The sequence below is a fragment of the Pinus tabuliformis genome, chromosome 6, assembly GCF_031772625.1.
Source record: "Pinus tabuliformis cultivar Carrire ecotype Pingquan chromosome 6, CPIR1, whole genome shotgun sequence".
NCBI classification, from domain to species: Eukaryota; Viridiplantae; Streptophyta; class Pinopsida; order Pinales; family Pinaceae; genus Pinus; species Pinus tabuliformis.
In genome coordinates this window covers 1,497,641,540-1,497,667,675 of record NC_142292.1, presented here as the reverse complement: position 1 = coordinate 1,497,667,675, position 26,136 = coordinate 1,497,641,540, and positions in this window count along the sequence as shown.

Here is a 26,136-nt window from a genome sequence, read left to right as displayed (position 1 = left end):
AATTGAAGTTCCTTTAAGAGGAACAATAAGCAAAAGAAAAAAAACATACTCGAAACTGTTGTTCCTTAAGAGGAACAGTAGTTGTTCCTTGATCGGAACAACAAATAAAGCAAGCACAAAATAAAATATTACTCCTTTACTGGAACAACCTAAGATCATCCAAAATCAAAACTGTTGTTTCTTCGGAAGGAACGACAGAAAGGAAAAAAATGCGAAAGTGTTGTTCCTTCGGAAAGGAACAACAAAAACAAAGGCATTGTTCCTTCGAAAAGGAACAAAAAAAATGCAGAGATGTTGTTCCTTCAGAAAGGAAGAACAAAAAAATGAAATTGTTGTTCCTTCGGAAAGGAATAGCAAAAATGCGGAAGTGTTGTTCCTTCGAAAAGGAACAGCAAAATGTGAAAGTGTTGTTCCTTCGGAAAGGAACAACAAAATGCAAAAGTGTTGTTCCTTCGGAAAAGAACAAAAAAAAATAAAAGTGTTGTTCTTTCAGAAAGGAACAACAAAAATGCGGAAGTGTCATTCCTTTGGAAAGGAACAGCAAAAACGTGAAAGTGTTGTTCCTTCGAAAAGGAACAGTAAAATGGTGGAAATGTTGTTCCTTCGGAAAGGAATAGCAAAATGAAAAGGTGTTGTTCCTTCGAAAAGGAAGAGCAAAAAGGTGTAAATTTTGTCCCTTCGGAAAGGAACAGCAAAATGCTAAAGTGTTGTTCCTTCGAAAAGGAACAGCAAAAACGCCGAAACGCTGTTCCTTCGAAAAGGAACAGAAAAATGCAAAAAAAATGCAGAAATGCCAAAAAAATGTACAAAAAGTAATTTATACAGGCAGAAAAGAAAAGGTTATGTACAAATTTTAGGAATAATGAAATTACTTTGTGAACCAATGCCAAGGAAGAATTATTTTCCTTAGCAATAATATGCATATCAGAATCTTCCCGGAGCTGTTGTTAGAAGGATACCCGAGTAAGCGTTTTATGGTACAGTGGAACATGGTGGCCATTTACTTTAAAGGTATGCCCAGATCTGTCAATAGTAGTCAAAGTAATGGTGCCATTTTCATGCACTTTCTGGATTTCATACGGTCCAAGCCAGCGAGTTTGGACTTTTCCAGGAAAATCCTTAAACCTGGAGTCATATAGGAGTGCCAAATCTCCTTCATGGAAGATTTTCTTTTTTATCAGGGCATCGTGCGATTTTTCTCTCTGATGTTGAATTAATGCAGTGTGTTGAAGAGCAGAGAGCCTAATTTCATCTATCTCATTAATTTGTTGTAATCTGTTAGTCTGGGCCTCATTTAAATCTAGACCGATCTCCTGTGCTGTTCTTAATGTTTGTATTTCAAACTCTATTAGAAAGATGGGTTCCTTTCCAAATACTAGTTGATATGGTGAATAATCCGTGGTGTTTCTCCACGTTGTTCGGTACGCCCACAGGCTTCCGTCAATCTTGAAGCCCAATCACGCCTGTGTGATGCAATGGTTTTTGTCAATATTGCCTCTATCACTTTATTCGTGCTCTCTACTTGGCCATTTCCCTGTGGGTGATATGGAGTGGTAATTTTGTGCTGAATGTGATCATTTTTTAGTGTCGCAGTGATTTTATTACCTACAAATTGTGGTCCTCCATCTGTGACTATATCCCTTGGGAGGCCATATCGCACAAATATTTGGAATAGGAAATGAATCACAGAGTCCTCTGTAGCTCTTGGAAGTGCCTCTGCTTCAACCCATTTGGTAACATACTATGTTGCTACTAGAATATATGTTTTCTGATTTGATGATGGGTTGATCAGACCAACAAAATCGAGTGCCCAACGCTCAAATGGTTTAATTACTAGCTGTGGCTTTAAAGGCATTTCGTCGGATTGTCTAGGGCATCCTGCTCCTTGGCAACTGTCATAGGCTTGCACAAACTTCTTAGCGTCTTTGAAGATTGTGGGCCAGTAATAACCTGTTTGCAAAACCTTGTGACTAGTCCTTCGATCTGCGAAATGTCCACCACACGGTTCGTCATGACAAGCTTTCAGAATGTCAAATATTTCATCTTCATGGACACATATTCTGATGTGCATATATGCCCCTATATGAAATAGGTAGCCCCCAATCCAAGAAAATCAGGTACTACGTTGCACAATCTGTTTTCGTTCATTGGGGGTTAGATGCTTTGGTAATTTTTCTACTGCTAAATAATTTGCAACATCAGCATACGATGGTGTCTTGATAGTAATAGCAAATAAATGTTCATCTGGGAATTGATCTTCGACTGCTGCTGCATCCACTGGCCTCGGCATTCGTGAGAGAAAATCAGCTACAGGATTCTTTCTCCTTGGTCGATCATTTATTGTGATGTCAAATTCCTACAATAAGATCAACCATCCTGTTAATCTACCATTTGTAATAGGTTTATTTGCTAAGTACTTTATGGAAGAGTGATTTGTATATAAGACAACAGGATAACCAGTGATATAATGCCTAAATTTATTTACAGCATGTATTATAGCTAAAAGCTCTTTTTCAGTAACAGTATAGTTTAGCTCAGAAGGAGACAAATTCTTGCTAATATAATAGATTGCATATGGTTTTTTGTCTTATTCTTGCCTGAGGACTGCTCCAATAGCTATATCTGAAGCATCTGATGAAATTTGAAATGGCAGGTCCCAATTTGGGCCTCTGAGCACTGGGGTTGTTGACACAAGCCTTTTTAGATCCTCAAAAGCACGGTCGCATTTATCTATCCATACAAAATCAACATTCCCTATCAGTGCATATAGAGGTTTAGCTATTTGACAAAAAAAATTTATGAATCTCCTATCATAACTAGAAAATCCTAGAAAACTGCGTACCTCTGTTTGTGTGGTAGGAGTACGTATTAACAAGATTATTTGAATTTTGGCTGAATCTACCTGTATTCCATCCGATGAGATATAATGACCTAAGATGAGCCCTTCGGTCATCATCATATAGCACTTTTCATGGCTCAAGCAGAGCCTAGTGGTAATACATCGTTGCAGCACCTTTTCCAATGTGTCTAATCCTGGCTCAAAATCATCTACATATGGTGTGAAATCATCCATGTATACTTTGAGCCCTTCATTTATTAAATCTGAAAAAATGCTGAGGATGGCCCTCTGAAATGTGGCAAGGGCATTGCATAGGCCAAACAGTAGGACTCTGTAGGTAAATGTTCCCCAAGGATAGATAAAATTAGTTTTGTCCTGGTCTTCAGAGGCAATCTGAATCTAATTGTATCCATTGAAGCCATCCAAGAAAGAAAAGAATTTCTTTCCTGCTAATGTGTCTAATACCTGATCAATGAATGGAAGGGGTAAGTAGAATTTTTGTGTAGCTTTGTTTAATTCTCTGTAATCTACACAAATCCTCCACTTTCCATTCTTCTTTGGCACCACTACTAGTGGAGAGACCCACTTGCTATCGGAGATTGGATAAATAAAGTTTACATCCAAAAGTTTTTGTAATTCAGCTTTTACAATATCTTTCAGTTGAGGGTTGAGTCTCCATTGGGGTTGGTGAACGTGTCTATCATCCTTTTCTTTATAAATATGGTGTGTACACAACTGGGGATCAATTCCCTTCATGTCTAGATAATCCCATGCAAAAGATTCCTTATATTTTCTTAGTTGTTGGACTAGCTTTTCTTCTTGTTCAGGAGTCAGGTTATTGTTAATGTTCAAGGTTTTTTCTGGCTCAACCTCAATAGTTTTGCTGTTTGAAAGAGGTAGTGGGTATTGTTTGATCATGAGTGTCTTTGAGAGGATCTTCTTCTGGTTCATTGTCAAATGCTGCCTCTATCATGTGACATTGTACATGGGATCTAGATTCTGATTGGTTAATGAAGTTGTTAATAACATCATCCTCTATTTGATCTTTAAAATCAAGGGCATCTTCTATAGTTAATGGGGACCTAATGTTTTCTGTGAGGTATGATATAGCCTGTCTGTTAGTTTTTATTATTGTTACACTTGGCTAGGCTGGAGGATATAGAGCTAGATTCTTGATATTACTCCCTCTAGTTATAATCATGCTGCCTTGTCAGCAGCCATTGTAAGCATCAGCAGTCGCAAGTCAAGGTCTACCTAAGATTAACGGATGTCCATTGAGTTGGATTTTGGGGTTGATTATAAGAAAGTTGGCAGGATATTTGCAGGAATCTATGGATAACATTACATCGTGAAGTATACCTTCTAATCTAACCACTGATTGTTCAGCTAATTCTAATAAGGTGGAGGTTGGTTCCACTGATGTGATGCCTAGGTTTTGACAAGTGGTGGTTGTTAAAATATTAATTGCAGCCCCTAAATCAACTAGGGCATTTGAAAAGGTTTGTCCATTGATTTTTATTGTCACTATAGGATTCCCTGGGTCTTCATATTTCACAGGTGCTTCTCTTCCTGATATTTGACAGTGCCAACTACTTGGACTGTTGGGTTATTTGTTATTCTCCTCCTTGCTTTTTTTATACATAACTCTTTGATGGTTTTTGTATATATTGGGATATCTTAGATAGCTTGGAGGAGTGGGATTTTTATATACAAATTCTTTAGTTCTCCCAGAATATCAAAGTTAGGATGTTAGATAGGGCACGGTATGATTAATCGTTTTGGGAATGGGAGAGAAGATGTGGTTTCTTGGTCATGAGTTTGTTGTTTGACCACATCTTTTTCTTGTAATGTTTGTTTTGTGGGTAACTGATTTCAACTTGAATATTTTTATCTCCCTCAGTTTCTATAATGCACCCAGACCTTAATTGAATGTCGTTGCACTCCCTTAGATCGGTTTCTAGCTCTGGTGTTTCGATTATTTGAACGGATTGAACTGGTCTATTATTTGGGTTCGGGTTGGGTTGGGCTGGGAGTTGCGGTCTTAAGTTGGACTAGGGATTTTGTTGTAGTGCATATGGCGTTGGCAGTGTAGGTTGAGGGAGTGGAATGGTTCCAGCTGGCTGATTTATTGGTTTTTTCCAGTTTGACTGCCAGGATTGACTCTGCAAAGTGGGAGGGCACCATTGTGTTGGATATGCATTGTTTTGCCAATATGGTGGAGAGTAGGGGAAATTTGGCCAATTAGGTTGGCTTGTTTGATTCGGCCATGGTGATGAAGGAAATGGTTGTTGTGACCAATTTGAAAAGGGAGGCTGATTTTGCCACATTGTATTATATTATTGAGAATGATATTGCGGAGGCTAGAAAGAAGAAGACAGATCAGAGGACATACCTGGTTGTCGTGGCTACCATTGACGGCGCTGATTGAGTAGGTACATTGGCTCTAATTCTTCTTCTGCTTCTTTATATACTGCTTTCAAACCAAGAAGTGAAAGGCAGTTCTCTATGGAGTGATCTTTTGTACAGATAGCGCAGACTTGAACAGCATCTAGTGGGCACTCCTTCTCGCTGTGTTTCTTTCTGCATCTAGGGTAGAATATTGCCAAATTTTTCTCTGCTTCTGCTTGTTTTTGTTTTGCTTGCATAATATTGAGTTGTGTTGTCATAGTCCCCAATATATTAGTTTTGAAATTCTCTAGCAAATTTCCGATGTCTATGCGGGTTACTACTTCAATAGAGATCTTGTTGTCCCTTGTGAACCTGTCACGTTCTGCTGGTTTTAGCCTTGTGCTGCCTCGTGAACTCCTAATACATAAATCAATAAGAGTAGCGATGGTGGAAGAAATTTGAACATCTCAATAGAGGAAAATATGCCCTTATTCTTATTCAATAATAATGATCAAAGAGAATTATGAAGATTTAGAAAGAACCAACATGATAAAAATAATCAATCAAGTTGGTTTTAGTGAAAATAGAGACAACAAAGTGATATAAATAGTTGTGTCCTTTCATTTTTCCTCTTTTCTCTTATCACTCCTTAAGAGTAGGTATGGTGGAAGAAGTCTGAACATCTCAATAGAGGAAAATATGCCCTTATTCTTATTGAATAATAATGATCAAAGAGAATTATGAAGATTTAGAAAGAACCAACCTGATAAAAATAATCAATCAAATTTGTTTTAGTGAAAATAAAGACAACAAAGTGATATAAATAGTTGTGTCCTTTCCTCTTTTCTCTTATCGATTCAAAGCAATTTCTCTAAAGATAACAATTTTTCTTCAGTTTGTTGATTTCAATATCCTCTATTTTTGTATTCTTGCATAAATGTATAGTTGTGCCTTAAATGAAACATCATTCACAAAAATCCATTAAATGATGAAACACATGAGCACACAAAAATAAAAAAATGCACTCAAAAAAATGTCGTTCCTTAGATGGAACAACTGTTATTCCTTAAGAGAGACAGCAAAAGAACATTTTCACGCAAAAATTGAAGTTCCTTTAAGAAGAACAACAAGCAAAAGAAAAAAAAACATACTCGAAACTGTTGTTCCTTAAGAGGAATAGTAGTTGTTCCTTGATCGGAACAATAAATAAAGCAAGCAAAAAATAAAATACTGCTCCTTTAGTGGAACAGCCTAAGATCATCCAAAATCAAAACTGTTGTTTCTTCGGAAGGAATGGTAGAAAGGAAAAAAATGCGAAAGTGTTGTTCCTTCGGAAAGGAACAACAAAAACAAAGGTGTTGGTCCTTCGAAAAGGAACAACAAAAATGCAGAGATGTTGTTCCTTCAGAAAGGAACAACAAAAAAACAAAAGTGTTGTTCCTTCGGAAAGGAATAGCAAAAATGCGGAAGTATTGTTCCTTCTTAAAGGAACAACAAAACGTGAAAGTGTTGTTCCTTCGGAAAGGAACAACAAAATGCAAAAGTGTTGTTGCTTCGGAAAGGAACAAAAAAAATGAAAGTGTTGCTCTTTCGGAAAGGAACAACAAAAATGCGAAAGTGTCGTTCCTTCGGAAAGGAACAACAAAAACGTGAAAGTGTTGTTCCTTCGAAAAGGAACAGCAAAATGGCGGAAATGTTGTTCCTTCAGAAAGGAACAGAAAAATGAAAAGGTGTTGTTCCTTCGAAAAGCAACAGCAAAAGGGTGGAAATGTTGTTCCTTCGGAAAGGAACAGCAAAATGCAAAAGTGTTGTTCTTTCGAAAAGGAACAGAAAAAAGGCAGAAATGTTGTTCCTTCGGAAAGGAACAGAAAAATGCAAAAAAAATGCAGAAATGCCAAAAAAATGTACAAAAAGTAATTTATACAGGCAGAAAAGAAAAGGTTATGTACAAAGTTTAGGAATAATGAAATTACTTAGTGAACCAATGCCAAGGAAGAATTATTTTCCTCATCAATAATATGCATATCAGAATCTTCCCGGAGCTGCTGCTAGAAGGATTCCCGAGTAAGTGGTTTATGGTACAGTGGCACATGGTGGCCATTTGCTTTAAAGGTATGTCCAGATCTGTCAATAGTAGTCAAAGTAATGGTGCCATTGTCATGCACTTTCTGGATTTCATACGATCCAAGCCAGCGAGTTTGGAGTTTTCTAGGAAAATCCTTAAACCTGGAGTCATATAGGAGTGTCAAATCTCCTTCATGGAAGATTTTCTTTTTGATCAGGGCATCGTGCCATTTTTCTCTCTGCTGTTGAATTAATGCAGTGTGTTGAAGAGCCAAGAGCCTAATTTCATCTAGCTCATTAATTTGTTGTAATTTGTTAGTCTGGGCCTCATTTAAATACAGACCGTTCTCCTGTGCTGTTCTTAATGTTTGTATTTCAAACTCCATTGGAAAGATGGGTTCGTTTACAAATACTAGTTGATATGGTGAATAATCCATGGTGTTTCTCCACGTTGTTCGGTATGCCCACAGGCTTCCGGCAATCTTGAAGTCCAATCACGCCTGTGTGATGCAATGGTTTTTGTCAATATTGCCTCTATCACTTTATTCGTGCTCTCTACTTGGCCATTTGCCTGTGGGTGATATGGAGTGGTAATTTTGTGCTGAATATGATAATTTTTTAATCTTGCAGTGATTTTATTACCTATAAATTGTGGTCCTCCATCTGTGATTATATCCCTTGGGAGGCCATATCACACAAATATTTGGAACAGAAAATGAATCACAGAGTCCTCTGTAGCTCTTGGAAGTGCCTCTGCTTCAACCCATTTGGTAACATACTCTGTTGCTACTAGAATATATGTTTTCTGATTTGATGATGGGTTGATCAGACCAACAAAATCGAGTGCCCAACGCTCAAATGGTTCAATTACTAGTTGTGGGTTTAAAGGCATTTCGTCGAACTATCTAGGGCGTCCTACTCTTTGGCAACTGTCATAGGCTTGCACAAACTTCTTAGCATCTTTGAGGATTGTGGGCCAGTAATGACCTGTTTGCAAAACCTTGTGACCAGTTCTTCGATCTGCGAAATGTCCGCCACACTGTCTGTCATGACAGGCTTTCAGAATGTCAAATATTTCGTCTTCACGGACACATCTTCTGATGTGCATATATGCCCCTATATGAAATAGGTAGCCCCCAATCCAAGAAAATCGGGCACTACGTTGCACAATCTGTTTTCAGTCATTGGGGGTTAGATGCTTTGGTAATTTTTCTACTGCTAAATAATTTGCAACATCAGCATACGATGGTGTCTTGACAGTAATAGAAAATAAATTTTCATCTGGGAATTGATCTTCGACTGCTGCTGCATCCACTGGCCTCGGCATTCGTGAGAGAAAATCAGCTACAGGATTCTCTTTCCTTGGTCGATCTTTTATTGTGATGTCAAATTCCTGCAATAAGATCAACCATCTTGTTACTTTACCATTTGTAACAGGTTTATTTTCTAAGTATTTTATGGAAGAGTGATCTGTATATAAGACAACAGGATAACTAGTGATATAATGCCTAAATTTATCTACAACATGCACTACAGCTAAAAACTCTTTTTCAATAACAGTATAGTTTAGCTCAGCAGGAGACAAATTCTTGCTAATATAATAGATTGCATATGGTTTTTTGTCTTCTTCTTGCCCGAGGACTACTCCAATAGCTATATCTGAAGCATCTGATGAAATTTGAAATGGCAGGTCCCAATTTGGGCCTTTGAGCACTGGGGTTGTTGACACAAGCCTTTTCAGATCCTCAAAAGTATGGTCACATTTATCTGTCCATGCAAAATCAACATTCCCTGTCAGTGCATATAGAGGTGCAGCTATTTGACAAAAATGTTCTATGAATCTCCTATCATAACCAGAAAATCCTAGAAAATTGCGTACCTCTATTTGTGTGGTTGGAGTACGTATTAACAAGATTATTTGAATTTTGGCTGAATCTAACTGTATTCCATCCACTGAGATATAATTACCTAGGATGAGCCCTTCGGTCATCATCATATAGCACTTTTCATGGCTCAAGCAAAGCCTAGTGGTAATACATCGTTGTAGCACCTTTTTCCAATGTGTCTAATCCTGGCTCAAAATCATCTACATATGGTGTGACATCATCCATGTATACTTCGAGCCCTTCATTTATTAAATCTGAAAAAATGCTGAGGATGGCCCTCTGAAATGTGGCAAGGGCATTGCATAGGCTGAACGGTAGGACTCTGTAGGCAAATGTTCCCCAAGGACAGATAAAAGTAGTTTTGTCCTGGTCTTTGTCCTGGTCTTCAGAGGCAATCTAAATCTAATTGTATCCACTAAAGCCATCCAAGAAAGAAAATAATTTCTTTCCTATTAATGTGTCTAATACCTGATCAATGAATGGAAGGGGAAAGTAGTATTTTTGTGTAGATTTGTTTAATTCTCTGTAATCTATGCAAATCCTGCACTTTCCATTCTTCTTTGGCACCACTACTAGTGGAGAGACCCACTTGCTATCAGAGATTGGATAAATAAAGTTTACATCCAAAAGTTTTTGTCATTCAGCTTTTACAATATCTTTCAGCTGAGGGTTGAGTCTCCATTGGGGTTGGTGAACGGGTCTAACATCCTTTTCTGTATAAATATGGTGTGTACACAACTGGGGATCAATTCCTTTCATGTCGAGATAATCCCATGCAAAAGATTCCTTATATTTTCTCAGTTGCTGGACTAGCTTTTCTTCTTGTTCAGGAGTCAGGTTATTGTTAATGTTCAAGGTTTTTCTTGGCTCAACCTCGATAGTTTTGCTGTTTGAAACAGAGGTAGTGGGTATTGTTTGATCATGAGTGTCTTTGAGAGGATCTTCTTCTAGTTCATTGTCAAATGCTGCCTCTATCATGTGACATTTTACATGGGATTATTTGAACGGATTGAACCAGTCTATTATTTGGGCTCAGGTTGGGTTGGGCTAGGATTTGCGGTCTTAAGTTGGACTGGGGATTTTGTTGTAGTGCATATGGCGTTTGCAGTGTAGGTTGAGGGAGTGGAATGGTTCTAGCTGGCTGATTTATCGGTGTTTTCCAGTTTGACTGCTAGGATTGACTCTACAAAGTGGGAGGGGACATTGTGTTGGATATGCATTGTTTTGCCAATATGGTGGAGAGTAGGGGAAATTTGGCCAATTAGGTTGGCTTGTTTGATTCGGCCATGGTGATGAAGGAAATGTTTGTTGTGACCAATTTGAAAAGGGAGGCTGATTTTTCCACATTGTATTATATTGTCGAGAATGATATTGCGGAGGCTAGAAAGAAGAAGATGGATCAGAGGACATACCTGGTTGTCGTGGCTGCCATTGACGGCACTGATTGAGTAGGTACATTGGCTCTAATTCTTCTTCTGTTTCTTTATATACTGCTTTCAAACCAAGAAGTGAAAGGCAGTTCTCTATGGAGTGATCTTTTGTACAGATAGCACATACTTGAACTGCATCTAGTGGGCACTCCTTATGGCTGTGTTTCTTTCTACATCTGGGGTAGAATATTGCCAAATTTTTCTCTGCTTCTGCTTTTTTCTGTTTTGCTTGCATAATATTGAGTTGTGTTGTCAGAGTCCCCAATATATCAGTTTTGAAGTTCTCTAGCAAATTTCCGATTTCTGTGCGGGTTACTAATTCAATAGAGATCTTGTTATCCCTTGTGAACCTATCACCTTCTGCTGGTTTTAGCCTTGTGCTGCCTCGTGAACTCCTAATACATAATTCAATAAGAGTAGTGATGGTGGAAGAAATCTGAACATCTCAATAGAGGAAAATATGCCCTTATTCTTATTCAATAATAATGATCAAAGAGAATTATGAAGACTTAGAAAGAACCAACATGATAAAAATAATCAATCAAATTGGTTTTAGTGAAAATAAAGACAACAAAGTGATATAAATAGTTGTGTCCTTTCCTCTTTCCTCTTTTCTCTTATCACTCCTTAAGAGTAGGGATGGTGGAAGAAGTCTGAACATCTCAATAGAGGAAAATATGCCCTTATTCTTATTCAATAATAATGATCAAAGAGAATTATGAAGATTTAGAAAGAACCAACATGATAAAAATAATCAATCAAATTTGTTTTAGTGAAAATAATGACAACAAAGTGATATAAATAGTTGTGTTCTTTCCTCTTTTCTCTTATTGATTCAAAGCAATTTCTCTAAATATAACGATTTTTCTTTAGTTTGTTGATTTTAGTATCCTCTAGTTTTTGTATTCTTGCATAAATGTATAGATGTGCCTTAAATGAACCATCATTCACAAAAATCCTTTAAATGATGAAACACATGAACACACAAAAATAAAAAAATGCAGTCAAAAAAATGTCATTCCTTAGATGGAACAACTGTTATTCCTTAAGAGAGACAGAAAAAAACATCTATACGCAGAAATTGAAGTTCCTTTAAGAGGAACAACAAGCAAAAGAAAAAAAAACATACTCGAAATTGTTGTTCCTTAAGAGGAACAGTAGTTGTTCCTTGATCGGAACAACAAATAAATCAAGCACAAAATAAAATATTGCTCCTTTAGTGAACCAATGCCAAGGAAGAATTATTTTCCTTAGCAATAATATGCATATCAGAATCTTCCCGAAGATGCTGCTAGAAGGATTCCCGAGTAAGTGGTTTATGGTACAGTGGCACTTGGTGGCCATTTGCTTTAAAGGTATGTCCAGATCTGTCAATAGTAGTCAAAGTAATGGTGCCATTGTCATGCACTTTCTGGATTTCATACGGTCCAAGCGAGCGAGTTTGGAGTTTTCCAGGAAAATCCTTAAACCTGGAGTCATATAGGAGTGCCAAATCTCCTTCATGGAAGATTTTCTTTTTGATCAGGGCATCGTGCCATTTTTCTCTCTACTGTTGAATTAATGTAGTGTGTTGAAGAGACGAGAGCCTAATTTCATCTAGCTCACTAATTTGTTGTAATCTGTTAGTCTGGGCCTCATTTAAATCCAGACTGATCTCTTGTGCTGTTCTTAATGTTTGTATTTCAAACTCTATTGGAAAGATGGGTTCCTTTCCAAGTACTAGTTGATATGGTGAATAATCCGTGGTGTTTCTCCACGTTGTTTGGTATGCCCACAGGCTTCCGTCAATCTTGAAGCCTAATCACGCCTATGTGATGCAATGGTTTTTGTCAATATTGCCTCTATCACTTTATTCGTGCTCTCTACTTGGTCATTTACCTATGGGTGATATGGAGTGGTAATTTTGTGTTGAATGTGATAATTTTTTAATGTTGCAGTGATTTTATTACCTACAAACTGTGGTCCTCCATCTGTGATTACATCCCTTGGGAGGCCATATCGCACAAATATTTGGAATAGGAAATGAATCACAGAGTCCTTTGTAGCTCTTGGAAGTGCCTCTGCTTCAACCCATTTGGTAACATACTCTGTTGCTACTAGAATATATGTTTTCTGATTTGATGATGGGTTGATCAAACCAACAAAATCGAGTGCCCAATGCTCAAATGGTTCAATTACTAGTTGTGGGTTTAAAGGCATTTCGTTGGACTGTCTAGGGCATCCTGCTCTTTGGCAACTGTCACAGGCTTGCACAAACTTCTTAGCATCTTTGAAGATTGTGCGCCAGTAATAACCTATTTGTAAAACCTTGTGACTAGTCCTTCAATCTGTGAAATGTCCGCCACACGGTCAGTCATGACAGGCTTTCAGAATGTCAAATATTTCGTCTTCATGGACACATCTTCTGATGTTCATATATGCGCCTCTATGAAATAGGTAGCCCCCAATCCAAGAAAATCGGGTACTATGTTGCACAATCTGTTTTCGTTCAATGGGGGTTAGATGCTTTGGTAATTTTCCTACTGCTAAGTAATTTGCAACATCAGCATACGATGGTGTCTTGATAGTAATAGCAAATAAATGTTCATCTGGGAATTGATCTTCGACTGCTACTTCATCCACTGGCCTCGCCATTTGTGAGAGAAAATCAGCTACAGGATTCTCTTTCCTTGGTCGATCTTTTACTGTGATATCAAATTCCTGCAACAAGATCAACCATCTTGTTACTCTACCCTTTGTAATAGGTTTGGTTGCTAAGTATTTTATGGAAGAGTGATCTGTATATAAGACAACAGGATATCTAGTGATATAATGCCTAAATTTATTTACAACATGTATTACAGCTAAAAGCTCTTTTTCAGTAACAATATAGTTTAGCTCAGCAGGAGACAAATTCTTGCTAATATAATGGATTGCATATGGTTTTTTGTCTTCTTCCTGCCCAAGGACTGCTCCAATAGCTATATCTGAAGCATCTGATGAAATTTGAAATGGCAGGTCCCAATTTGGGTCTCTGAGCACTGGGGCTGTTGACACAAGATTTTTCAGATCCTCAAAAGCATTGTCGCATTTATCTATCCATACAAAATCAACATTCCCTGTCAGTGCGTATAGAGGTGCAGCTATTTGACAAAAATGTTTTATGAATCTCCTATAATAACCAGAAAATCCTAGAAAAATGTGTACCTCTATTTGTGTGGTAGGAGTACGTATTAACAAGATTATTTGAATTTTGGTCGAATTTACCTGTATTCCATCCACTAAGATATAATGACCTAGGATGAGCCCTTCAGTCATCATCATATAGCACTTTTCATGGCTCAAGCAGAGCCTAGTGGTAATACATCATTGCAGCACCTTTTCTAATGTGTCTAATCCTGGCTCAAAATCATCTACATATGGTGTGAAATCATCCATGTATACTTCGAGCCCTTCATTTATTAAATCTGAAAAAATGTTGAGGATGGCCCTCTGAAATGTGGCAAGGGCATTTCATAGGCCAAATGGTAGGACTCTGTAGGAAAATTTTCCCCAAGGACATATAAAAGTAGTTCTGTCCCGGTCTTCAGAGGCAATCTAAATCTAATTGTATCCATTGAAGCCATCCAAGAAAGAAAAGAATTTCTTTCCTGCTAATGTGTCTAATATCTGATCAATGTATGGAAGGGGAAAGTAGTATTTTTTTGTAGCTTTGTTTAATTCTCTGTAATCTACACAAATCCTCCACTTTCCATTCTTCTTTGGCACCACTACTAGTGGAGAGACCCACTTGCTATTGGGGATTGGATAAATAAAGTTTACATCCAAAATTTTTTGTAATTCAGCTTTTACAATATCTTTCAACTGAGGTTTGAGTCTCTGTTGGGGTTGGTGAACGGGTCTAACATCCTTTTCTGTATAAATATGGTGTGTATACAACTGGGGATCAATTCCCTTCATGTCCAGATAATCCCATGCAAAATATTCCTTATATTTTCTTAGTAGTTGGACTAGCTTTTCTTCTTGTTCAGGAGTCAGGTTATTGTTAATGTTCAAGGTTTTTCCTGGCTCAACCTCGATAGTTTTTCTGTTTGAAATAGAGGTAATGGGTATTGTTTGATCATGAGTGTCTTTGAGAGGATCTTCTTCTAGTTGATTATCAAATGCTGCCTCTATCATGTGACATTATACATGGGATCTAGATTCTGATTGGTTAATGAAGTTGTTAATAACATCATCCTCTGTTTGATCTTTAAAATCGAGGGCATCTTCTATAGTTAATGGGGACCTAATGTTTTCTGTGAGGTATGATACAACCTGTTTGTTAGTTTTTATTATTGTTACACTTGGCTGGGCTGGAGGATATAGAGCTAGATTCTTGATGTTACTCCCTCTAGTTATAGTCATGTTGCCTTGTCGGCAGCCATTGTAAGCATCAGCAGTCGCAAGCCAAGGTCTACCTAAGATTAACGGATGTCCATTGAGTTGTTTTTTGGGGTTGATTATCAGAAAGTTGGTAGGATATTCACAGGAATATATGGATAGCATTACATCGTGAAGTGTACCTTCTGATCTAACCATTGATCGGTCAGCTAATTCCAATAAGGTGGAGGTTGGTTCCACTGATGTGATGCCTAGTTTTTGACAAGTGGTGGTTGTTAAAATATTAATTGCAGCCCCTAAATCAACTATGGCATTTGAAAAGGTTTGTCCATTGATTTGTACTGTCACTATAGGATTCCCTGGGTCTTCATATTTGACAGGTGCTTCTGTTCCTGATAACAGATCAGATAGGGTGCCAACTACTTGGACTGTTGGGTTATTTTTTATTCTCCTCCTTGCTTTTTTTATACATAACTCTTTGATGGTTTTTTTATATATTGGGATATCTTAGATAGTTTGGAGGAGTGGGAATTTTATATACAAATTCTTTAGTTCTCCCAGAATATCAAAGTTAGTATGTTAGGTAGGGCATGGTATGATTAATCGTTCTGGGAATGGGAGAGAAGATGTGCTTGCTTGGTCATGAGTTTGTTGTTTGACCACATCTTTTTCTTGTAATGGTTGTTTTGTGGGTAACTGATTTCAACTTGAACATTTTTATCTCCCTCAATTTCTATAATGCACCCAGACCTTAATTGAAGGTCGTTGCACTCCCTTAGATCAGTTTCTAGCTCTGGTGTTTCGATTATTTGAACGGATTGAACTGGTCTATTATTTGGGTTTGGGTTGGGTTGGGCTGGGAGTTGTGGTCTTAAGTTGGAATGGGGATTTTGTTGTAGTGCATATGGCGTTGGCAGTGTAGGTTGACGGAGTGGAATGGTTCCAGCTGGCTGATTTATCTGTCTTTGCTAGTTTGACTACCAGGATTGACTCTGTGAAGTGGGAGGGGACCATTGTGTTGGATATGCATTGTTTTGCCAATATGGTGGAGAGTAGGGGAAATTTGGACAATTAGGTTGGCTTGTTTGATTCGGCCATGGTGATGAAGGAAATGGTTGTTGTGACCAATTTGAAAAGGGAGGCTGATTTTGCCACATTGTATTATATTGTTGAGAATGATATTGCGGAGGTTGGAAGGAAGAAGACGGATCAGAGGACATACCTAGTTGTCATGGCTGCCATTGATGGTGCTGATTGAGTAGGTACATTGGCTCTAATTCTTCTTCTGCTTCTTTATATACTACTTTCAAACCAAGAAGTGAAGGGCAGTTCTCTATGGAGTGATCTTTTGTACAGATAGTGCAGACTTGAATTGCATCTAGTGGGCACTCCTTGTGGCTGTGTTTCTTTCTGCAGCTGGAGTAGAATATTGCCAAATTTTGCTCTGCTTCTGCTTGTTTCTGTTTTGCTTGCATAATATCGAGTTGTGTTGTCAGAGTCCCCAATATATCAGTTTTGAAATTCTCCAGTAAATTTCCGATTTCTGTGCAGGTTACTACTTCACCAGAGATCTTGTTGTCCCTTGTGAACCTGTCACGTTCTGCTGGTTTTAGCATTGTGCTGCCTTGTGAACTCCTAATACATAAATCACTAATGTCAGCCAAATTTTCTTGATAAATGTCTCCTTTTCCCATAATATTTAGTGTTTCAACCCATTTTTCCTTCATCCTATTAATTAATGTTGTTTTTAATACATTGTCAGGTAAGGGTAATGATGCATAAGACGATCTTTGACAATTATACTGAAAGCGTTCAACATATTCTTCTAGTGTCTCATTAGGTCTAGCAACCATCTGAAATATTTCATCCTTTAACTCTCTAGACCTACAATAATCTTGATATTTCTTCAGGAAAGCACCTTTCATCTGATCCCAATCATTTATGACACCTCCACCTAACCCCATAAACCATCGTAAAGCAGCCCCCTTTAATGTAGAGGGAAATATTTTTTTCTTTTGGGGATCGGTGGTATAGTCATAACCCTTGCATAACACATTGAATTCAAACAAAAATGTGTCTGGATCTTCCGATGTTAGGCCATGGAATGTAGGGATATGCTGGAGAGGAATGGCCTTCATAGGTGCATTAGCTGTAGTATCTACAATGGAATATTGCAGTGTGGAGGTTTGAGGTGTCTGCTGGTTCTAGGCCTTTGGTCAAATATGTGCCAATATCCTTTTGGTATTTCTAGGAGTGTATTCCTAGGCTGGTTTGAAGGAGTAGGAATGGCTTTAACAGGAATGGCCTTAACAGCACTTCCTTTGTTTGGGATGATGAGAGTTGCTTGCTGAATTAATGTCTGGGGGGATCTTAGCTCTTCAGGTTCTTCAGCCTTATTCTGGATGATTTTGAAAACACTTCCCTTATCTGGGCTGCTTAATGGCTGAACTATTCTAGGAGGAGATCTTGGTTCTTCGGTTTCCCCTGTTTCTCATCGTCCTTCATAGAGATTACTAAGGTTCCCTTCTCGTAACGATTTTAGGCTAGAATTCTCAATTTCTTGAAAATCTTGCTCCTCAGTTTGGCTGTGCACCTCAGCAAAGGCTATAGATGGTGATTTTGTAGCCCGAAGGGAACTAGTAGGTTGTCTAGAAGCAACTTTTCTAGGTCCTACTGATGGCTGAGATTCTATTTTTTTTAAGGATTTTGTCTATAAAGGTCGATCGGCCAAGGGTCACCGGTCCCTTAGCTTTATCAGGCTTGGGAAGTGGTTTAAGATTCTCTTTAGGCCTTTTCTGCATAGTCATTATTAAGTTATGGTATGTTCTCTGCTTATAACAGTTTACTTCTTTTTCTTATTATATTCCATAGATTAGCAATCACATGTACATAAAGTAAAGTGCAAATAGAACATTAAACGATCGACAGAAAACAAGCCAAGACAAGAGACACAAGATGTGGCGGCTAGCCAGGGACAAACCCCACAATGTGTGGGGAAACCCTTTGATCAAATCTTATTTTATCTTCAATAATTCAGAAGAGAGAAATAATACAATAAATCTGATTTATATCAACAGTACCAAACCCTAGATCAACAACATCAACATTAGCGAGTTCATCGTCAAACTAGGGCAGACGATATCTCACAAACCGACCGTCAGATCAGCTTGATTCCACCACCAAAAGTTGCAGCTTCCATAGGAGGTTCAGATGAACCTACAACATAGTTCAAATGAGGAGATTTTCTGGTCCACGCAGGTCAAACTTCACTTTTGTAGTTGCAGCTTTAGTTTCAACACCTCCCTTCAAACTAGGGCAGTCGATATCTTGCAAACCGTCTATCGGATTGACTTGATTTCACCACCAAATGTTGTGGCTTTCAGAGGAGGTTTAGATGAAACTATAGCATAGTTCAGATGAGGATATATTCTGGTCCATGTAGGTCAAACTTTACTTATGCAGTTGCAGCCTCAGTTTCAACAGCTTTCTTCAAACTAGTGTAGTCGATATCTTGCAAACCGTCCGTCGGATTGACTTGATTCCACCACCAAAAGTTGCATCTTTCAGAGGAGGTTTAGATGAACCTATAGTGCAGTTCAGATGAGGAGATATTCTGGTCCACGTAGGTCAAACTTTACTTCTACAGTTACAGCTTCAGCTTCAGCAGCTTCCTTCAAACTAGGGCAGTCGATATCTTGCAAACCGTCTGTCGGATTGACTTGATTCCACCACCAAAAGTTGTAGATTTTAGAGGAGGTTCTGATGATCCTACATTGCAGTTTAGATGGGGAGATATTTTGGCCCACATAGGTCAAACTTTACTTCTTCAGTTGCAGTTTCAGTTTCAGCAGCTTCTGGCTTCACATGTGTGAGAGAGAGACCCTTTTATGCGCAGTAGAGAAGAGACTCTTTTCTATGCAGTAGAGAGAGAAAGATGTGATGAGATGAGTGAGTGCAAATGAGGAAAATTACTCTTGTATTTATACACAAATGATGATGTTTGAATAGATGCGATTGTTGGGCTTCTGAGCCTACATGAGTTGTAGGTCGGCTTGATAATAATTCTATAATCAAAATAAATTCATATCTCCATGAATACTTATCGGAATCGGATGATCTTTATATCAATCTTACACCTCTCAACGAGAGGAATCTAATAAAAATATTATCAGCCATGAATAATATGACCCACATGAAGTTTGGCCCTAGTTTCCAATTTTAACACTCCCTCTCAACTAGGGAGAACTTCATCTGCAATCTGTCTATCAGTCGTTACTATTCATCCATCAAATGCACTGCCCTATACAGCCTGACCCTTGCCCTACTATGCTCTATTCTGCATGTTCTAATTTGTCTTGTTCTACCCTGTACTGATCTGTATTGTTCTGCTCTGTTCTGCTCTGCTCTTGCATTGTTCTATTCTGCTATGCTTTTTTCTGAATTATGAAGAAGAAGAAATGAACAAGGATGTATCATACTGACTCAAAGTCAGTCTCAGAGTATGTACCACTAGTCCTAGACCAGTCTCAATCGACCCGAAGTCAGCGTCATAGTATGTAAAACTCCTACAACTGGTCCCAGACCAGTGACATCCTCCACTGACTCAAAGTCAGTCTCAGAGTGCGTACCACTGGTCCCAGACCAGTCTCAACCAACCCAAAGTCAGTGTCATAGAATGTTGGGTCCCTATAATACTAGTGATTACCCCATTACTATTGTAGTTGTATCCGTTATTAATATTGTTGCGCCCCTATTGTTCCCTATTGTTATTACTGTGCCCCATAGAATCCCTCTATTGTTATTTTTGTGGCTTTATATTATTATTGTTAGGTCGGCTAGGTTATATTGTGACTCCTTAGACTCCTATATATAGAAAGGAGGTTTTTTCATTTGAATCATCCAAGAATTTTTCATTTATGTAATGTAAAGGAGGTTTCCCCCTCGAAGAGGCTGAATTCTAAGGCGTTGATCTATCTTTTCTATCTTTTTCTTGAGCTGGTTTCATAACATTTGGTATCGGAGCTTTGGATTCTAGGGTTTCGCTGCTCCAATTAGGTCATCGTGGCATTTTCACTATAACTTTTTTTCTGTGATGTTTCAGAAGCTAAAAAAAAATCCCATTTGATAAGAGATCGTGCTGAATCCTGGGTCCGAATTTCAGAGCTTTTCACGCTATATTTACGGAGATAATATCTGAGGAAGTTGGTCTTTTTGCAGACTCCTAAATTACATTCCAAACAAGTGACCTGGGGAAAATCGTCACAACTTTCTCTTTGAGCGTCAGATTGAAATTTCGTAAGAAGGTACAGAAAGAGAACAGACTATAGTTTCTTGTATATATTGTTCAGAGTGAAATTTTGAAACAGTGACTCATGGCATGTCGTACAAGTTTGCTCTACTAAACTAGTCTATAATCAGGTTACTGTGGGAGATTTCACATAACTCTTCCTTGGTGAATCCAATTTGGATCACACTGGTGGCATTGGAAAGAGGACACAGAGGGCTACTGCAGGTCACAATTTCAAGACTGGATGATTCGAAGGTACAGAGATACATCAGAGGCAATATCGAGCTCCTACAAAGTGAAAAAAGGTGTGTAGATTTTTTAAAATTTTTGCTTAAGCTTGGTTTGAAAATTTATTTTGAAGGAATTCAAAGGGCATAGTAGAGCATTATTATTGGTAACTAATGCACCAAGGAAAGAAAATACAAACACCTAGTAAGCAACCTGAAAGCTCTAGCATGACTCATGAAGAAGAGGAAGAAATGCTACATGATATATCAAAATTACAAGACCAAGTGCAACAAATGTCACTCTCACAAAAGCTAATAGAAGCTAAGATAAAGGGCGTGGAAGCTAAGATGGACGATTTGAAGATAGATTTGAAGATAGACTTGAAGAGAGACATGGCATATTTGAAGACAGATTTGACAAATTTTCTACAAGAAATACTTACTAATGGTGAAAAGGTAGTAAAGGAAACTCATGATGCGAACAAAAGAAATGTTAATCATGATTTCATAGACTCTAATGTGGGATCGAAGACCCACCATATTCCAAAAATCGATATGAGGAAGTTTGATGGCAAGGATCCCGCAACATGGATATTACAGATGGAGCAATTTTTTGATCTCAATAATGTGCAAAACACACAAAAGGTATGTATTGCAACTTTATATTTGGAACCAAATCAGTTTGTATGGTATCAATGGAATTGCTATTGTAAACAAATTATCACTTGGGCAATTTTTATGAAAGAATTGACAGCACATTATGAGGATACAAAAAGCAACACTTTTTTTAGCAAATTGATAAGTCTCAAACAAAAGGGTTCAATAATGGAGCACATTGAGGAGTTCCGAAAATTGAACATAAGGGTAAAAAATATTCCAGAGGAGCATAGGATTGATGTGTTCATAGGGACTTTAAAGGATAATATCCAACATGATGTTCGCCTTTGGGAACCTGATTCATTAGAGAAGGCATTCAGGTTAGCAAGAAAAATGGAAAGCAAAATTATGGCAACCAGGAAGCATACCACTCACAACTAAAAAGATGGAAGTGTTGTTGCCCCTAGTCTTCCACAACCTATAAGGTTGACACCACAACAATTGGAAGAAAAAAGAGCAAAAGGGCTTTGTTACAGTTGTGATAGCAAATACACTAAAGGTCATAAGTGTGCTGAGAAAAAAATATTCTACATAGATTGTGAAGAGGAAGAAGAAAAGAAGCAAGAAAGGTCAAAAGAAGAGGATATACTCTAGGAACAAAGCCTAGATAAAGAAGAAATGAATCCGACCATATCTTGTAATGCATTGGCGGGAATTACCACTCCTCAAACCATCAAGATAGAAGGGCAAATCAAGAAGAAAAAGGTAATAGTGTTGATTGATTCAGGAAGTACCCAAAATTTTATTCATTGTAAGGTAGCAAAAGAATTGAATTGCTTCTTATATCCAGCACCAGAGTGTTAAGTGATGGTTGCAAATGGAGGAACAATAAATTGCTCTAGAAAGTGCCATAATATTAAGCTATCCATGGGAGAATATGTATTGACTAGCCCAATGCTTTCCATTCCAATGGGAGGTGTTGATGTTGTACTAGGAGTCCAATGGCTACAATCCTTGGGTACAATAGCTTTTAATTTTCAAGAACTTTTCATGTTATTTTTTGTGGAAGGAAAAGAAGTTGAATTAAGGGGTATTGCAGGGAAACTGGGAAAGATAATCAGCTCTAACGGTATGACAAAGCTTCTAAAAAAGGAACAAAGAGGTGTAATTGCACAATTATGTTCGCTAGATGTTTCCACATTGGAATCATCTATTTCTCCAGATCTCCAAAAAGTCTTGGACAATCATTCCAAGGTATTTGAGACTTCCAAAGGTCTCCCACCTATTCGTGATCATGATCATGCTATTCATCTGATTCCAGGAAGTGTTCCTCCAAACATCAGGCCGTACAGATATCCCTATGCCAAAAAGAGTGAAATTGAACGTATGGTTGCAGAAATGCTAGAGGCTGGTATAATTCAACTGAGTCAAAGTTCTTTCTCTGCTCCAGTAGTATTGGTGCACAAGAAGGATGGATCATGGCACATGTGTCCAGATTATAGGGAGCTCAACAAGCTCACTATTAAAGATAAGTTTCCCATTCCTATCATTGATGAATTATTGGATGAATTGCATGGATCAATTTACTTCACCAAGTTGGATCTTTGTTCAGGATATCATCAAATCAGAATGAAGACTGAAGACATTCTCAAAACAGCATTTAGAACTCATGAGGGTCATTATGAATTTTTGGTCATGCCTTTTGGCCTTACCAATGCACCTTCAACATTTCAAGGTTTGATGAATTCCATTTTCAAACCATTCCTTAGAAAATTTGTGTTAGTATTTTTTGATGATATACTAATCTACAGCAAGTCTTGGAAGGATCATGTTGAACATGTTGACAGGGTGCTACAACTATTGGAGGAGAAACAATTATATGCAAAAAGATCCAAATGTTTCTTTGGAGTACAAGAGGTGGAATATCTGGGTCATATTGTATCTCATGAAGGAGTTAAGGTAGACCCTAGCAAAATTAAAGCCATTAAGGAATGGAAAATCCCCACATCCATAAAGCATCTACGAGGATTTCTCGGGTTGACAGGGTATTATCGCAAGTTTGTTAAGAATTATGGAAGAATAGCAGCACCTCTAACAACATTATTGAAGAAAGATGCATTTTCATGGACTCTAGAAGCAACAAAGGCCTTCGAACATCTTAAAGAGGCAATGTGCCAAGCACCAATCTTAGCTACACCGGACTTCACAAAAACCTTTATTGTGGAATGTGATGCTTCAGGAAATGGAATTGGTGCTGTTTTAATGCAAGATGAAAGACCCATTGCTTTTGAAAGTCGTCCAATCAAGGGAAAGTTTTTACACAAAACTATTTATGAGAAGGAAATGTTGCCAATACTCCATGCACTTAAGAAATGGCGACCCTACCTAATGGGAAGACACTTCAAGGTAAAAACAGATCATGATAGCCTTAAATACTTTTTAGAACAAAGATTATCCTCTGAAGAGCAACAAAAGTGGGTCACAAAGATGTTGGGTTATGACTTTGAAATCATCTACAAAAAAGGGAAGCAAAATGTGGTGGCAGATGCGCTCTCAAGAAAGGATGAGGATGTGGAAGCATTGTTGTGTGCCATTTCTATTATCCAACCAGATTGGATAAATGAAGCAAGGGAGGAATGGAAGAATGACGAAGAAGTATGGGCACTTATTCGAAATTTACAACAAGATTCTAGTACGTCTGATACATTTAGCTGACAAAATGATTTGTTATGGTACAAAGATCGCTTATACCTCTGTAAGAATTCCCAGCTAAAACAAAAGATTCTTATGGAATTGCACACTTCTCCCTTAGGAGGGCACTCAAGATTTTTAAAAACTTACCACAGGGTTAAGAAGGAATTTTTTTGGGATGGCCTTAAATCATATATTCAAAAGTTTGTGGTGGAATGTTTGGTTTGCCAACAAAATAAAGTTGAAACAATTAAGACACTGGGTCTATTACAACCTTTATCCATTCCAAGCCAACGTTGGGAGGAGTTTTCAATGGATTTTATCACAGGTTTACCCAAGTCTGAGGGAAAGAGTGTCATCATGGTGGTAGTTGACAGACTTACCAAGTATGCACACTTTTGTGCATTATCACATCCATTTAAAGCCAGTACAGTTTCTACTGCATTTATGGAAACAATTCAAAAGCTACATGGAAACCCAAAGATTATTGTAAGTGACAGAGATCCCATTTTCACTGTAAATTTTTAGACAAAATTATTTTCTTGTCTTGGTACTTAGTTAGCTCATAACTCATCTTATCATCCTCAATCTGATGGGAAAACTAAGATAGTAAACAAATGTTTGGAAGGATATCTTCGCTGCTTTGTTTCTGATAAACAGATACAATGGGTCAAATGGTTGCCTCTGGCTGAATGGTGGTATAACACTTCCTTCCATACATCAACAAAAATGACCCCATTTATGGCACTTTATGGATATCAGCCACCATCCATCACATCATATTTAAGAGAAAATTCTAAGGTTCAAGCAGTGGAACATCACATCGAACATCAACAACAAATCCTCCAACTCTTAAAGGATAACCTCGTGTTGGCACAGAATAGAATGAAACAACAGGCAGATCAACATCACAGCGTAAGAAGTTTTGATGTAGGTGATTAGGTATTCCTACGGCTACAACCATATAAGAAAATGTCCCTCAAGCAAGCTAAGAAGGATAATAAATTATCACCAAAGTATTATGGTCCATACAAGGTGTTGCAAAAGATTGGTACTACGGCATACAAATTGGAGCTTCCTGTAGCTTCTCGATTGCACCCAGTTTTCCATGTTTCATGTTTAAAGAAGGTTATAGGTGATAAGCTCCCAGTTCAAACAATATTGCCAGAACTTGACGAGGAAGGAAAAATTATATTGGAACCAGAAGCAGTCACAAAAACAAGAACTTGACAACTACGAAATCGATCAATTTCGGAGTATCTTATCAAGTGGAAGAACTTATCCGCTGAATATTCCACATGGAAGGATGAGAATTTTATACAGAAGCATCCGGAACTACTCGAGTGTTGAGGACAACACATTTTTGAAGGAGAGGGGCATGTTGGGTCCCTATAATACTAGTGATTACCCCATTACTATTGTAGTTGTATCCCTTATTAATATTGTTGTGCCCCTATTGTTCCCATATTGTTATTACTGTGCCCCATAGAATCCCTCTATTGTTATTTTTGTGGCTTTATATTATTACTGTTAGGTCGGCTAGGTTATATTGTGACTCCTTAGACTCCTATATATAGAAAGGAGGTTTTGTCATTTGAATCATCCAAGAATTTCTCATTTATGTAATGTAAAGGAGGTTTCCCCCTCGAAGAGGCTGAATTTTAAGGCATTGATCTATCTTTTCTATCTTTTTCTTGATCTGGTTTCATAACATAGAATGTACCACTCCTACCACTGGTCCCAAACCAGTATCATTGATCCCAGATCAATGGATCTCATCCTAGGGTAGGGAGTATGGTAGATACAATGATGCGTCCATCGGTACTACTATGGTCCCTAACTTCATTTCCCTACTCATTGATCATATGAGAAGTACTTCCCATGAGTCCCAGACTGCATGGGTAGGATGCCTCAACGAGAGAACTAATCAATCCTATCCTCACAGGAGAACACATCAATCTAGGCTGCCATGGAGAACACATCAATCTAGACCTCACAGGAGAACACATCAATCCTGCTACAATCACCATGGAGAACAAATCAATCTAGGCCTCACAGGAGAACACATCAATCCTGCTACAATCACCATGGAGAACACATCAATCCAGGCCTTATAAGAGAACACATCAATCCTGCTACAATCACCATGGAGAACACATCAATCTAGGCATCACTGGAGAACACATCAATCCTGCTACAATTTCCATGGAGAACACATCAATCCAGTTCTCATAGGAGAACACATCAATCCTGCTACACAGGAGAGCAAATCATCCTGTTCCACAAGAGAGCGAATCATCTTGTCCCACAAGAGAGCGAATCATCTTATTCTAGTGCACACCACCATGGGAGGGTGAGTCACCCT